Source organism: Emydura macquarii, unplaced genomic scaffold (assembly GCF_026122565.2).
Source record: "Emydura macquarii macquarii isolate MOO-44397 ecotype Brisbane River unplaced genomic scaffold, CSIRO-AGI_Emac_v2 contig_480, whole genome shotgun sequence".
In the NCBI taxonomy this organism is placed as follows: domain Eukaryota; kingdom Metazoa; phylum Chordata; order Testudines; family Chelidae; genus Emydura; species Emydura macquarii.
The window spans coordinates 4,161,827-4,175,366 of NW_027130617.1; positions in this window are offsets into that span (position 1 = coordinate 4,161,827).

A 13,540-nucleotide genomic window follows, 5' to 3' on the forward strand; every position below is an offset into this window, starting at 1 on the left:
ACTAACTTTGGCTCACACAATGTAGTTTGTGTGCCAAAGAAAAATTATGATTGAGAGAATTTGATTCATCCCTTTACCCTTCCAAGGTAGGTAAATTGGTTCCATGCTGTTTACTCTGGAGAGGTTTTTCAGCTGAGTCATTAAAAAATGAGGTCCTGTCTGCTTGGTGAGGTCATTAAAATCCTATGATAGTTTTCTTTTTTTTAAGCGAAGGGGCTTGTACCAGTGGGAATGGCCAAATATTTTCTATCCCATCAGCTCCAGAGGGGTAGCTGTGTTGGGCTGTATACAGCAAAAACAAAGAGAGTTCTGTGGCACTTTTAAAGACTAACTAGTCTTTAAAGTGCCACAGAACTCTCGTTGTTTTATCCCATCAGTGTTAGGCAATAAGCTGTATCTTAGCCATCTACTCAGCTAGTAGGTGATTGCATTGCAGTGGTAGTGTGTATAGATTTTAAAGCATTTTTTTAATTCTTTGGAATGAAAGGCACTATATAAATTGAAGACATTGAGTGATTGTTATCACACAGAATGTGGGTGGGACTTCATCAAAACAGAAGGACATTATGGTCTTGTCTACACTGTCAAAAGTGGGACCCCTAATTCATTGCTGACATCTCCACTCGTGGGAGAAATGGTGGAAGCTGCAAGTTTAAATGCCACAGAAGTATAAAGGCCTGAAATCAGCTAAGTCCTGTGTACGCTGGAGTTTCCACCATTGCTACTGGTAGTAGAGCTGCATCAGAGGTGATTTGTAGGTCGCATTTTTTACTTTATAGATTCAGTCTTTAGTTGTACTCCTTAGGAGTGAATCCTGGAGTCTCTTATCAGAGTGGCTATAGTTTCAGGGCCTGTATTTGGGGGAAATATAGAAAAAGAAGTGGAAGGAAAAATATGTATTAGTAAACATGAAAGACATTTTTCATTGTCATGTTATTGAATATGTGTATTCATTTTCACAAAATATAATGGAAAAATCAGGCTACCATTGCTTAGGTGAAAAAGATCACTTTTAGGCTTGTCTACATGGGCACATCCAGGGAAATTAATCCAGATTAACTAAAGGTGTGAATTTAAAGTGGATTATTTACAGTGCAGCAAACCCCTGTGTGGACACTCTCATTAATTAGGTTAAAGTGGCCTTAAATCAGTTAATTTTAATCCACAAAGAAGATAAACTAAATTAAGGCCAGTTTAATTCAGAAGGAGAACGTCCACACAGGGGTTTGATGAAGTTTAACTAATCCACTTTAAATTCACATGGACAGTAAATTTAGATTAATTTCCCTGAGTGTGCCCATATAGACAAGCCCTTATATTACTGTGAGATACTAATATTACTAAATGGAAAAGTTGCTTGAAGTGTTTGTAGTCGTGTTCATTTCAGGATAGAGAGAGACAAGGGGGATTTTTTATTAGATCAACCTCTGTTGATGAAAGAGACAGATTTTGAGCTCCATAGAGCTCTTCTTCAGGTCTGGGAAAGGTGATCAGAATGTAACAGCTAAATACAAGGTAGAACAGACTGTTAAGCATAAGGAGTTAACACATATTGCAAGAAACCATTCAAAATGAAGTGGGCAATTATAGGAGAAAGGAGAGTTAGTGGGTTATAGATTGTTATAATGAATCATAAAACCATTATCTCTATTTAGTCTATGATAGTTGTTGTCTAACAGAGTTATAAATTTAAGCTCCCAGGCTTGTCTTCTGTGGGTGTTGTGCATGCTTCCTTTGATGACAAGGACTGAAAGGTCAGATATGGAGTGATTATTTTGTGAACAGTGTTCACCCATGTTTTTGTCTTTTATAATTTTTTTTCTGTGACTTCAGTCAAGAGTGTAGTGATTGCCTAGTTTTACCCACATACTTGTAGTTGGAGCATTTGATACACTGATGAGGCACACATGTTGTGATAAGCATGTGTAAGACCCACAGATCTTGAAAGGTGTTGTGATGCTGACTGACCAGATGCCAGCTCTTACAAGGCTTTAGGCCTCATCCGAGCTCTGACATATTCATTGCTGGAAACCTGTTCAGCTCACCCTTTTCTTAGTATGGTTAAGATGGGTATTGGACTTACAACAATGTGTTTAGTGTTTAGATTTTATGAAATGCTTGTGAGTTGCTACATGTGTAAATCCTATTTATAATGTCTGTCTCCCATGATATAAAGTAATACTTTGGTGTTTGCGCTATAGCTGTAGAATGTTTGTTCCAAACTATGTAACTCACCAAACGTGAAAAAAAATTTACCTAGTGCAAAGCACTAAATCCCCATGAAAGATATTACCTCTTGCCCATCAGGAAGGACTATCAAAACTAAATGGGCCATTGTGGGACATCACAATATAAAGACTTTTTGCTAATTGCCTCTGCACACATATGAAGAGGCTACTTGCAAAAGGGCTCCTCTTAACAGCTTCAATTCTGGAAGAAGGAAAAAAAGACAGCTAACAAAAATATTTTTTCACCTCTTTTGCTGTTTGAACATGGCCGGAGTCATGAAACAGAAACAGAGGTCCCCAGGGTCACCCTGGGTTAGCCCTAAAAGACATTCAGAGTTGACAGATTACTACAACTCTGTCACCTTCTGGAACCATAGACTGTACCTCATTTGTGTATATATGTTTGTCTGTGTTAGCCTGTAAATAGCTCTCTCTTTTTTTTCCTAGTTAATAAATCCTTGGTTAGTTTGCTATAGGATTGGCTATATGTGCTGTCTTTCATGTGAGATTTGAAGTACAGATCGATCTGGAGTAAGTGACTTGTCTCTTGGGACTGGAAGCAACACGAATCTTTTGTAATCTTTGGTGTATAGCAACCAACTATCACTAAGTCAAGTTTGCCTCGTGGCAAGATAGACTGGAATTCCCCAAGGGACTTTTATAGTGCTGGTGAAACTGTTAGAATGCTTCAGTGTTTCACATTTTTTCCTGGGTTGGTAACATCTAATTATAGAATATACAACCAGTTTTGGGTCTCAGCCCTGATCTGACACACTGAATCACCATATACACTCTCAATGGGTGATGGTGTATCATTCATATTCACCCTTATAGTGTAATTGTGTATTGTTTAATGAAAAGTCTGTCATATAAGATGTTTTTGGAATGCTCATGGTAGACTGAACATTATTTTTATAATAATATGTTTGTTGCAGTGTGATGTGTATGGTTATGAGGCTTCGCTATGTGATATTCCCAAATATGTGTCTCATGGCTTGAGACAGAGCTAGGGAAAACTCTACAGATCTGAGGAGCAATTCACACTTCATTACGACTTGTATAGCACAACCCAGCTCAGCATTCCAGGGACAAAGGGTTGGCCCAGACATCAACAAACGAATCCACAAAGAACCACAGTGACTCAGGGCATGGGGGGAGCCATACATGGACATTGTTTGTCACCTGACCCTGAATGGGGGGGGTGGGAGAGGGGAAGGAACATTTTTTACAAGGAAAGAGATTTCACTGTTCTCGCTCTCTTCCACTTCCAACTACAAATATCACCAAGCAACTGAAATGCTGAGCCAGGGGAGAACCAAGCTCTTAGCATCTTCTCTCATAAGGTAGGTTTTCCATCCCTCGGATCATCCTAGTAGCCCTTCTCTGCACCTGTTTCAGTTTGAATTCATCTTTCTTAAACATGGGAGACCAGAACTGCACACAGTATTCCACATGAGGTCCCATCAGTGCCTTGTATAATGGTATTTAAAAAAAAAAAAAAAAGGGGGGGGGGGGGGAGAGTCTTGTAGCACCTAAAAAGACTAACAAATTTCTGCGGACATAAGCTTTCATGGGCTGCAACCCACTTTGTCAGATGCATGAAGTGGAAACCACAGATAGGAGGTGTATATATATGTATACATCCAAGGGTGAGAAACATAACAGTAGGGAGAGCAATTGCTTACAAAGTCAATTCAGTTAGGGTAGATGTGGCCTATTCAGACCCAGTCTGATTGTGTCAGACTTGACACAATCAGACTGGGTCTGAATAGGGACTTGGAATGCTTATCTCATTACAAGAAGTAATTGTCGCTGTTCACACACTCTCAACCTTCTAATCAACGGTTGTTAGTCTTTAAGGTGCTACCGGACTCTCGTTGTTTTTGCTGTATACAGAGTAACATGGCTACCCTTCTGGAACTTGTATGGTGGTACTAACCCTTCCCTGTCTCTACTGGAAATATCTTGCCTGATGCATCGTAGGACTGCATTAACCTTTTTCACAGCCACGTCAGATTGACAGCTCATAATCATGCTGTGATCAGTCAATACACCCAGGTCTTTCACCGTCTCTGTTGCGTCCAATTGATAAGTCCCCAGTGTATAGCAAAAATCCTTGTTGTTAGTCCCTAGATGCAGGACCATAAATTGCACTATGAAATTTCATCCTATTTCTATTACTCCAGTTTACAAGGTCATCTACATCTTCTTGTATGATATTCCACTCCTCCTCCACATTGGCAATACCTCCCAACTTTGTGTCATCTGCAAATTTTATCAGCACACATTCACTTTTTGTGCTAAGGTCAGTAATAAAAATCTTAAATAGGATTGGTCCCAGGACCAATCCCTGAGAAACTCCACTAGTAATCTCCCTCCAGCTTGACAGTTCACCTTTCAATGGTTATAGTCTCCCCTTAACCAGTTCCTTACCCACCTTTCAATTTTCATATTAATTCCCATCTTCTCCAATTTAATTAATAAATTCATGTAATATGTGGAACTGTATCAGATGACTTACTGAAATCTGGATAGATGAGATCTACTTCATTTCCCTTGTCTAAAATATTGCTTTGCTTCTCAAAGAAGGAGATCAGGTTGGTCTGGCATGATCTACTATTTGTAAAACCATGTTGTATTTTATCCCAATTACTGTTCATCAATATATCCTGTTTGATGATAACCTACATAGGTTCCAGTGTGGGCTGGTAGGTAACTACTAGGGATGTGAGGTCAGTGAGCTTTTTTTTTTTTTTTTTTTTTTAAAAATGTATTTCCCTCCTCATCCCCGCCCCTGTACTGAAGCAGGTTCTCTTGGGGAATTAGAGTGGCTCATTCCATGATGCAATCTATTTCTCTGGTGAAGTGTCTTTATTTGGTGATGGTAGTTTTAAGTGTGTTAAGCATGGAGAAGATATGCCTGTTTCCTGTGGATATGCATTACTCTATGGCAATACCAGCTCACCGCTGCTTTTCAAAGATCTTTTTTCATCTACAGCTTTATTATATGGTAGAAAAATTACTAAAATACAAAAAAAGAATTGGAATTGGATTCCAGGCATCTATGCTTAGATCTGCCACCAACATCTGTACAGGACTTGTCTCTAGCCTTGTCTGTGCTTCAGTTTTCCTGTCTGTAAAACAGACACTCTAATAGTTATCTAACACAGGTGTTCTAAGGTATTTTTAAAGTGCTCTGAGATCATTGGGTGAAAATCCAATGCATTTTAAGGACATGATACAACATGTTTATGATATTCTCCCTGGCTCCTATGCAGCAAAACACTTAACCATGCACTTAAAGTCCCATGGATTTCATGAGACTTAAGTGTATGCATAAAATTGCTTAAAAGCTTTGCTGAAACAGGGCCTTTTTGCTCATACTTATGTTCAGGCACATTAGTAGTATATAAAGTAATTAAAAAAAATTTAAAAAATGATTGGACATATCTACTCTATTTTTGGCAGGCAAGGCACACAACAGATTCTATTTCTGAGACTGACAGATCATTTGAGTTTTTACTCAGACACATTCCACCCTGCATAGAGAAGCTCTCTAGCAGGTGAATATGTATTTTTGTTTAAAACATAAAATGTACCAGAAAAACCATTAAAGTCATCTGCAGCATTCAGCGAATTATTAGCCCAAAATATATGACACCATTTCCTGGAATGTACATAGCAAATCACCAGTCCGTGTGGGCTTGAAATCAGAACATTACTAATCCTATTTGTGGAATGATTTTGTCATTTAATATAAGATGTTGCTACTAGTCTTAGTTTGGATGCCCTTTCTTGCATGGTCTCCTAGAGAGGGAAAAAAAGTGAAGCTATAAAAGATTAAAAGAACAGCACATCCAAAATAAATAAATAAATCCCTATACAAACAATGCTACTGTTTCCTGTGCATGAAACATGTTCACTTTTGGTGTGTTTTACCTAGGAATGTTTTAATGCACAAAGTTTGGAAGGTAAAATATTTTGGTTCCTCAGTGTTTTCTTTTTTCTCTCCAGCTCATATGCTTTATATGCAGGATTGTTATAGGCATAGGCTTATGTGAAACAGTCGCATGCCTATGGCTGCAGCTGCTGGAGCATATGATGACATAAGAAACACAGCTTTCTTTCAAAATAAAATGTTTCTAACCCTTATGGTTGTGAAGAAAATATTGAACATTTGGGATCACTTTTAACTGATGTAATATAGTCATAATAATAAAAAATTGTATAACTTACTATCATTTTCACTGAAGGTATAGTAAGTTTGAATTTAGTGTATATATAATGCATGGATGCTATATGATTTGGATATCCTGTCATTAAAGAGTATTCTGCTCCAGATTTCATAAAGAAATAGGGACAAATTATACAGCCAACTAGTAAAATATAGTGGGACGTAAGTGAGCATGAAGAATGTTTTTTTTTTTTTCTCCCCAACAAACAAAATTATCAGAAACAAGCATGAAAAGTCCACTTTTTATTCACAGAAACACTCATTGCAAGCTTACACTTGAAAATCTTAATAACCACCATTTACTTTCTTTACACAGTGAGAGCAAAGTGACCGTGCAAAGGGGAACTGACAGACACATTCCAGCTGTTTTCTGCAACCCTCATTCCCTCTTTTTCCTTGAACATTGCAAAATTCCTTGGCTACATTAAACAGCATGCAAATACTTAAAAAGGTGAGATGGGACAGTGGGGAGAGGAGGAAGCGGATACAGGGAATTGGTAAAACACATGTAAGTAACTGAAAGGCCAGCTAAGATGAAACAGAAACAGAAATCCTAATAGATCTGAGTTGGACGTAGACGTTGATTGGGCAAATGCAGGTGAATTACTAACAGAAGTGAGATAATTAAAATGAACACAGCAATCAGATAAGAAAAATAAAGTAAAAGAAGGTGAACAATTAAGGCTGCAGATAGGAAGCAAAGTTGGACTTAGAAGTGTGTAGTTTAGATGGAAGTTGCCAAGAAGTGCCTTACTACAAGGCACAGTATTATGATATTTTAATATTTTGACAAACCTACAACCGAGGGTAGTACTTAAGATTCAGGCTGTCTTCACTGCCAAAAAGATGAGAGAGATCATGTGGGTTAACTATCTTCCTGTAAAATCATAGTGCAGAGAAGGTGCAAGTAGTTTTTACCTCAGTGTATCTAGGCAAGATCAACCCTATAATCCCCCACCCGCAGTTGACCTTGCCTTGTTACGTTGCTGTAAAAACGATATTCAACTTGTCTCAGCTAGGATTTGACAGTGTAAAAGCTAATATGCATGTATTGTCACTGTAAATAACACTGCCTTTTTGGGCAGTGAAGACATGTTTGGAGTGATAATCAGGATGGATTTAGGTGAATGGTTTTGGAGGAAGAATATGAAATTTTAAATGCAAGTGTAGTGTGTTGTAATTGGGTGGAAATAATATCCAAGGTAAGTACAGTTTAAATGGTATTGAATTAGTTAAATAGTAGAGGGAAAGGAGCGAGGTATGTCATATAGATCCAACATTTAAACTCTGTTCAGTCTACAGATGCAGTAAATAGGTTAATGGAATGTTGGTTTGTATAAGTGGGATCTGTTATATTAATCAAAGAATATTGAGCTACTGCTACCACATTTAGAGTACAATGCCTACTTCCTAGTCACTCTACTTGAAAAAAAAGACAGTTTAGTTGGAGATAGAGCAGTATGAAATAAACAAGTTGATAAATGGAATGGAGGAGCTTACATATGACAAAGTAACATGATACCTGCTGAGGCTCTGAATCTAAATGTTAAGGGTGAAGTTCAACAGAAAGTCAAAACTTACCTAAGCTTGATAGCTTGAGTGACTGGGAGTTTGATGGATTTGTGAATGGAAATGGAGAGAGTGGGAAAGAGAGATGGTTTAGGGGGCCAGACAGAGCTGCAATCCCTGCCTCCTTAGAGAAAAACGGTGCCGCAAAGATGGTAAAGGGGAGGTGGAGAAATGGTTTAGTACCAACAGAGCAGGGCCAGTGTGCAGAGGTGAGTAAGCTGTACCCCTTGAACAGGTATAGTAACATGGAAGCTGCCACAGCATGGCCAAGAGCTCCAAGTGTCATTCAGTGTCACTTCTGCAGCTGCAGCTTCAAATGCTGGGCTGTGTCCATGAGGGACAATCAAAACTTGTGATCTTAGGGGCATGTGTAAACGGGGAGCATGGAGAAGTTAAGGAAAATGGGCCAGAACCTCTGCATAGCTCCATCTGGCCTTTAACTCATCCACTGAGGGGAAAATGCCAGTTTTGAATATACAAATCTCTGGGATGGCCCATCAGCAACATCTTTTTCTTAGTGAAAATATTTTAGGGTTTTTTGTTTGATTGGTTTGGGTTTTTTGTTTGGTTGGTTTTTGTATATGCTCTAGTTTGAGCAGAAGTCCCCATTTTATTTTCCAGAAACACTTCTTGTCTGTGAGCTAGTGCTTCAGCCATTTAAAAGCAGGAGAAATGTCTAGACAAGATGCAGCATGAACCAAGCTGCTGGGTTTTTTTTAAACCAACTTTGTGGTAAATCTCTATACACTGTATGCAGTTGGTGTGCATATGAAAAGTTGATCTTTTTAAATGTAAGCTGTTATTTTTCTAACCATCTGACAACCCACGTAATTCAGAACTGCTTTTATGGTTCTTTTCCATTATTTTTTGTTGCTTGCTAATTACTTTTCCTGCCCAATTTCATTTGCAGTTTAAATAAATAAACTGTTTGGTTCTGCCTTCAGGTTATTGTAGGAATAGTCAATATGCAGCTACAATAAAATAATAAATTTCTTTGAACAGGCAATTTCCAACACATCCTTCCACAGGGTTTTAAAATTTCTATTGTTATAGAAGCAACTTTCATGAAAGCTGGAAAGTTTCAGTGCTAATTTTTGAAGTTTGGAATAAGTGAAAATAAAATCAAATTTTATACCTGTAGCTCTATATGCCCTCTGTACTTTGTAACTTAAACTTTTGTGTAGTCCGTCAAATGAGAATGTCTCTGAAATATATTAAAGTGCAGACTGCTTAATGTTTTGATCCCTTTTTATCCAAATTCAAGGAAGTTTTGGGCCTTGATCAAGACAGGTACAGAGAGGGATCGCTACAGATGAATATATGCTTATTCTCTGAGACCAGATCCTGCCATCCTTAAGTCAAGTAGTGCCTTAGTAGCTGAACATTCTCATTTTCTTCAGCAACGCTACTTTTGAGATACTGTACTTCTCAATGTGAGGAAGATGGCAAACTTCGGCCTTATATCACTTTTGTTCTCCATTTCATAGTCATCTTTTCCCCTTACAAAAAATCCCTTAGGCATGCTAAGTGACTTTATTATTGTGATAGGATTTGTCTTCAGGCACACTGATGAATCTGTTAAGGAAAGGAGCCCATTAAATTATGTTAAAATCTCAGTGAAATTAAACATTAATATTAAAGGATAGGAGAACTCTTAGGCAAAACTAAATACCCTTTCCCAGTTCTGAGAGTGGTGTATTTTTCAGGAGTAGCCACTAAAAGAGATAAATCCTTTACTTAGCATCCAGCCCAGGTCAGGCATTGAGCAAATGCACAGGAGGTAGGAGCGAAAAGAACTACCTCTGACACCTTTTTTTTTAATTTTCTCTGCTAGTACAATATATGAACATTTTGTTTCCTTCATATAAGTTTGGTTACATTGCATAGTGATATTCTTCTAGGATTTTTTTTTCCATTTATAATTTCAACTATATTTATTTTCATTGTTATGTCTTTTAGTGAATGTTAAAGTGAGAGTTTTAGGATTGTTGGGGCCTATTAACACAGTTTGATGAACTCTTGACTAACATTGGAGCTGCCTTATCCCAGTTTTTTGGTGCTTCCTTCCCTCTTCAGATCCCTCAAGGTCTTGTAATTAGATCATAGAAAATAAAATGACAGCTCCAAGTAGCTTTGCATGTATAAACGTGAAATTAATAAGACATTAATTTCATTTTGTCCAATATTTATATCAATACAAATACATTTGCATTTGTAACACAAAGAACTGGGAATAGATTAACGGTGATTTGGTATATCAAGATACCGAGAGAAATCATTACTAGCACTATAAATGCTAAAAATTACTTAGGTATATCTAAATAGTCACAAAGTTAATTGCTTTTTAGCTGCCACATAGCTGTTTAATATTCTTTAGAGGTCAGTTTTCTAAGCCAGATGTATTACTATAGTGTACAGGGGCAGTTTGTAGGAGCTGTGAATAATAGTAATGTATGAAAGACCTTACAATATATAATTGTTAATAGGCCACCAGTGGCTACCAGCTCAAGAATAAAAATTGGGATGTCTCATGAAGGGTAATACACAGCTGTTCGATGATCTGCTGATGTAACATGACCTTGATCTCTGCACTAGAAAAAGGGACCATGGTGGCAAAGAAATTAATTCATGTCGGTTAGTCTGTATTAGTGGCTATGGATGAGGTAATTTGTCAGGCCACAGCAAAGTCCTCTAACTAACTTTCCTCTCCTCCTCCCCCCTCAAAATAAGAGAGGGCTGGTAGGGTTTTTAGATACTGCATCTGGAGAGATTTATAATCATTGTTCTGTTCTGCCTGCATAATATATAAGCTTTGGGAATATTCCAGCTATGTACTTTCGTACCTGCCATAAGTATAATATTTGGCAAACAATGAATTAATTGATATCTAGCCTGCTTGGGAGGGAGTTTAAGGTCAGGGTCACAAGATCTACAACCTTAGAGTTCTGTCACAAAGTTATTTTTGGTCTGTTTGTTTAAAGTCAAACACTGTAATCTGGCATTGCTTTTATTTTAGTAGAATTTGTGTCAAAAAACCAACCTAGTGCAACATGATGGGCCAAATCTCTTAAAAGCCAAAAGCTTGAAGATATTGTGACCCCACTGAATGGTGCTGCATTCCGAGTAGTGTATGATTCACTGCACCAGGTGGTGTCTTAACCCATAAAATGCTGATGTTTTTCAGATTTCAGCCAAATGAACTCTAGAGAGAATATATTACATATATTTACATTCTCAGCTTCCATAAAGTTAAAGATGGAGATATGAAGCTGAATAGTGTAAGTATGAAAGAGGGGGTCATTGTTTATTAATTTGCCGAGGTAGAATCTAAAATCTAATCAACTAGATTTACCAGTTGAATAAGTGTTATATCCAATACAGAATGGAGTCTATTTGTATAACCCCTTTCTATTGAGTCTAGTGAATACTAGCTTACTAATTTTAACACTGAGTTCTTTTCAGGTCAACTTTTAACTTGAACAGTATATCTCAAATGAGGGCACTTGCGTATTCTTAATCACCAATGTATTAATTCACCCAGAACCACCTTGCTATACAATCAATAGTTCACCACTCAAGTGTAAACGCAACCAATGTTCTGTGTGTAGTACACGCAATACAATCTTGCAAGTAATTATCACAGATTAGAGTTGAGACTCAGCAGTTATACCAAGGAACAATGCAAATTAGTTACATTTCTTATTACAGTTCCCACAGGTAAAAGATCTGGGATTTTGCTAAGGGGCCTTGGGCTCGTGAGATAGAGTGAGACCTTGTGGCCCTCACAAGCCAAGGTCACCACCTTCCTGCACCTCCTGCATAGGAGAGTATGCATGATGGGTGTGTAGTGGGTATTCCCTAAATTTAATTTTTTCTAAAAGTTGCCGCCTGCTGCCTAAAATCCATCTATGTGTCTGTCCTCATTTCTCCGCTGTGTCCACATCAAATTTCATTGGCTTCAATGGGATTGATTGCTCACCTGAGTAAGAATTACTCATATCAAGACAAATTTTAAGGATCGTATCTCAGGTATTAAAAAGAACAATTATTTTCAGAAGGCTTTACAGTCAGTTTGGGAATGTGTGATTTTCATGATACACTTAAAAATCTGACAAACTTAAAAAACCTTCTTTGTGTTACAGAGAGCTTCTCCAGATTTCATCAACAGTAATTGGTCCAATAAAAGATGTTACCTTACCCACCTTGTCCTTCTTTAAGACAACAAGCAAAATGTCAGCTTGCATACTTTTCACTTATGGTACTACAAATGTATAAGTCAGTAATACTAACATTTTAACAGACCTATAACTATCAGTGAATATTTTGGTGCATTTCTGTTATTCTTCCTTCCTTGCACTAGACAATTTCTATTACTTCTGCAGTGCAACAATTATTTGTCGTAGCAAAAAGCTTATGAGCAACTTATATTTGATTCCCCCTGATGGCATTCAATAAATTGAATGCTCTCACCATTGGCGGACTCCATATCATACAGGCCATCATCTCTGATGAACAGGAGCAAAAAGACTGGAAATTCTAATGAAATAAAGTTAAGTAGTGCAGCCATGGGTACTATTCTAAGTTTGTGATCCAATAGGCTTCATAAACATGCCGGCAATATTTACACATGTAACGCCTTTGAAGGGGGTGCTCCTGAAATACCCCACTGAGTCTCCCTCTGCAGGCCATAGAGAACTGCATTCCTGGACCTCCCTACACCCCTACCCCCTCCACACACACACTACATTCCACGTGGTGTCCAGGGCCACTACAGTTCCCCACCATTCCACCCCAGAGGACAGTACAGACAACCACAGCTGCACATACACCAACCGTGACTTTCACAGGTCAACGTATGTGTTTGTGAAATGAAAATTACTGTTCTTTCCTCTTCAAAGGTTCTTTTCCCTATATTTATAACATTTCATTCAGATATAAATGTGTCTGTTTGCATGGGTTTGGAATAAAAATCTAGTTATAAACACTTCATTCATCTTTCTTAGTTCACAGAATATGCTGGCTGGGGCTGACGCCATTCATAGATAATTGCAATAGGTGCATTTGCAATGTTACATTCCTCCACACACACACACACACACACACACACACACACACACACATAGCACTCATTAAAAGGTTCATCCAGGGATGCAAAAAGACAATGCCAGGCCGAGCACGCTACAGAGATACAGATTATTGTGGCTCTCTATTAAAATTGCTACACATTTTACCAGAACAATAATGACCACCAAATTGAGTTTTCAAAGATACCTCACAAGACATACTTGGTACAAATATTATTACAATAACGTGTGGGAGTGTGGACAACAGAGGGTACATTCTGTTACACCAATCTATTATAAAACTTTTCTACACGAAATTATCGCTAATATAAACATGACTACCCGTTATGGTGTCTCTTACTATATTAATGCATTATGGGCCAAATCCTGAGGATACCGAGTCCTTTTTTTTGCCAACTCTTGTTGAAGTCAATGGGTAAGAACCT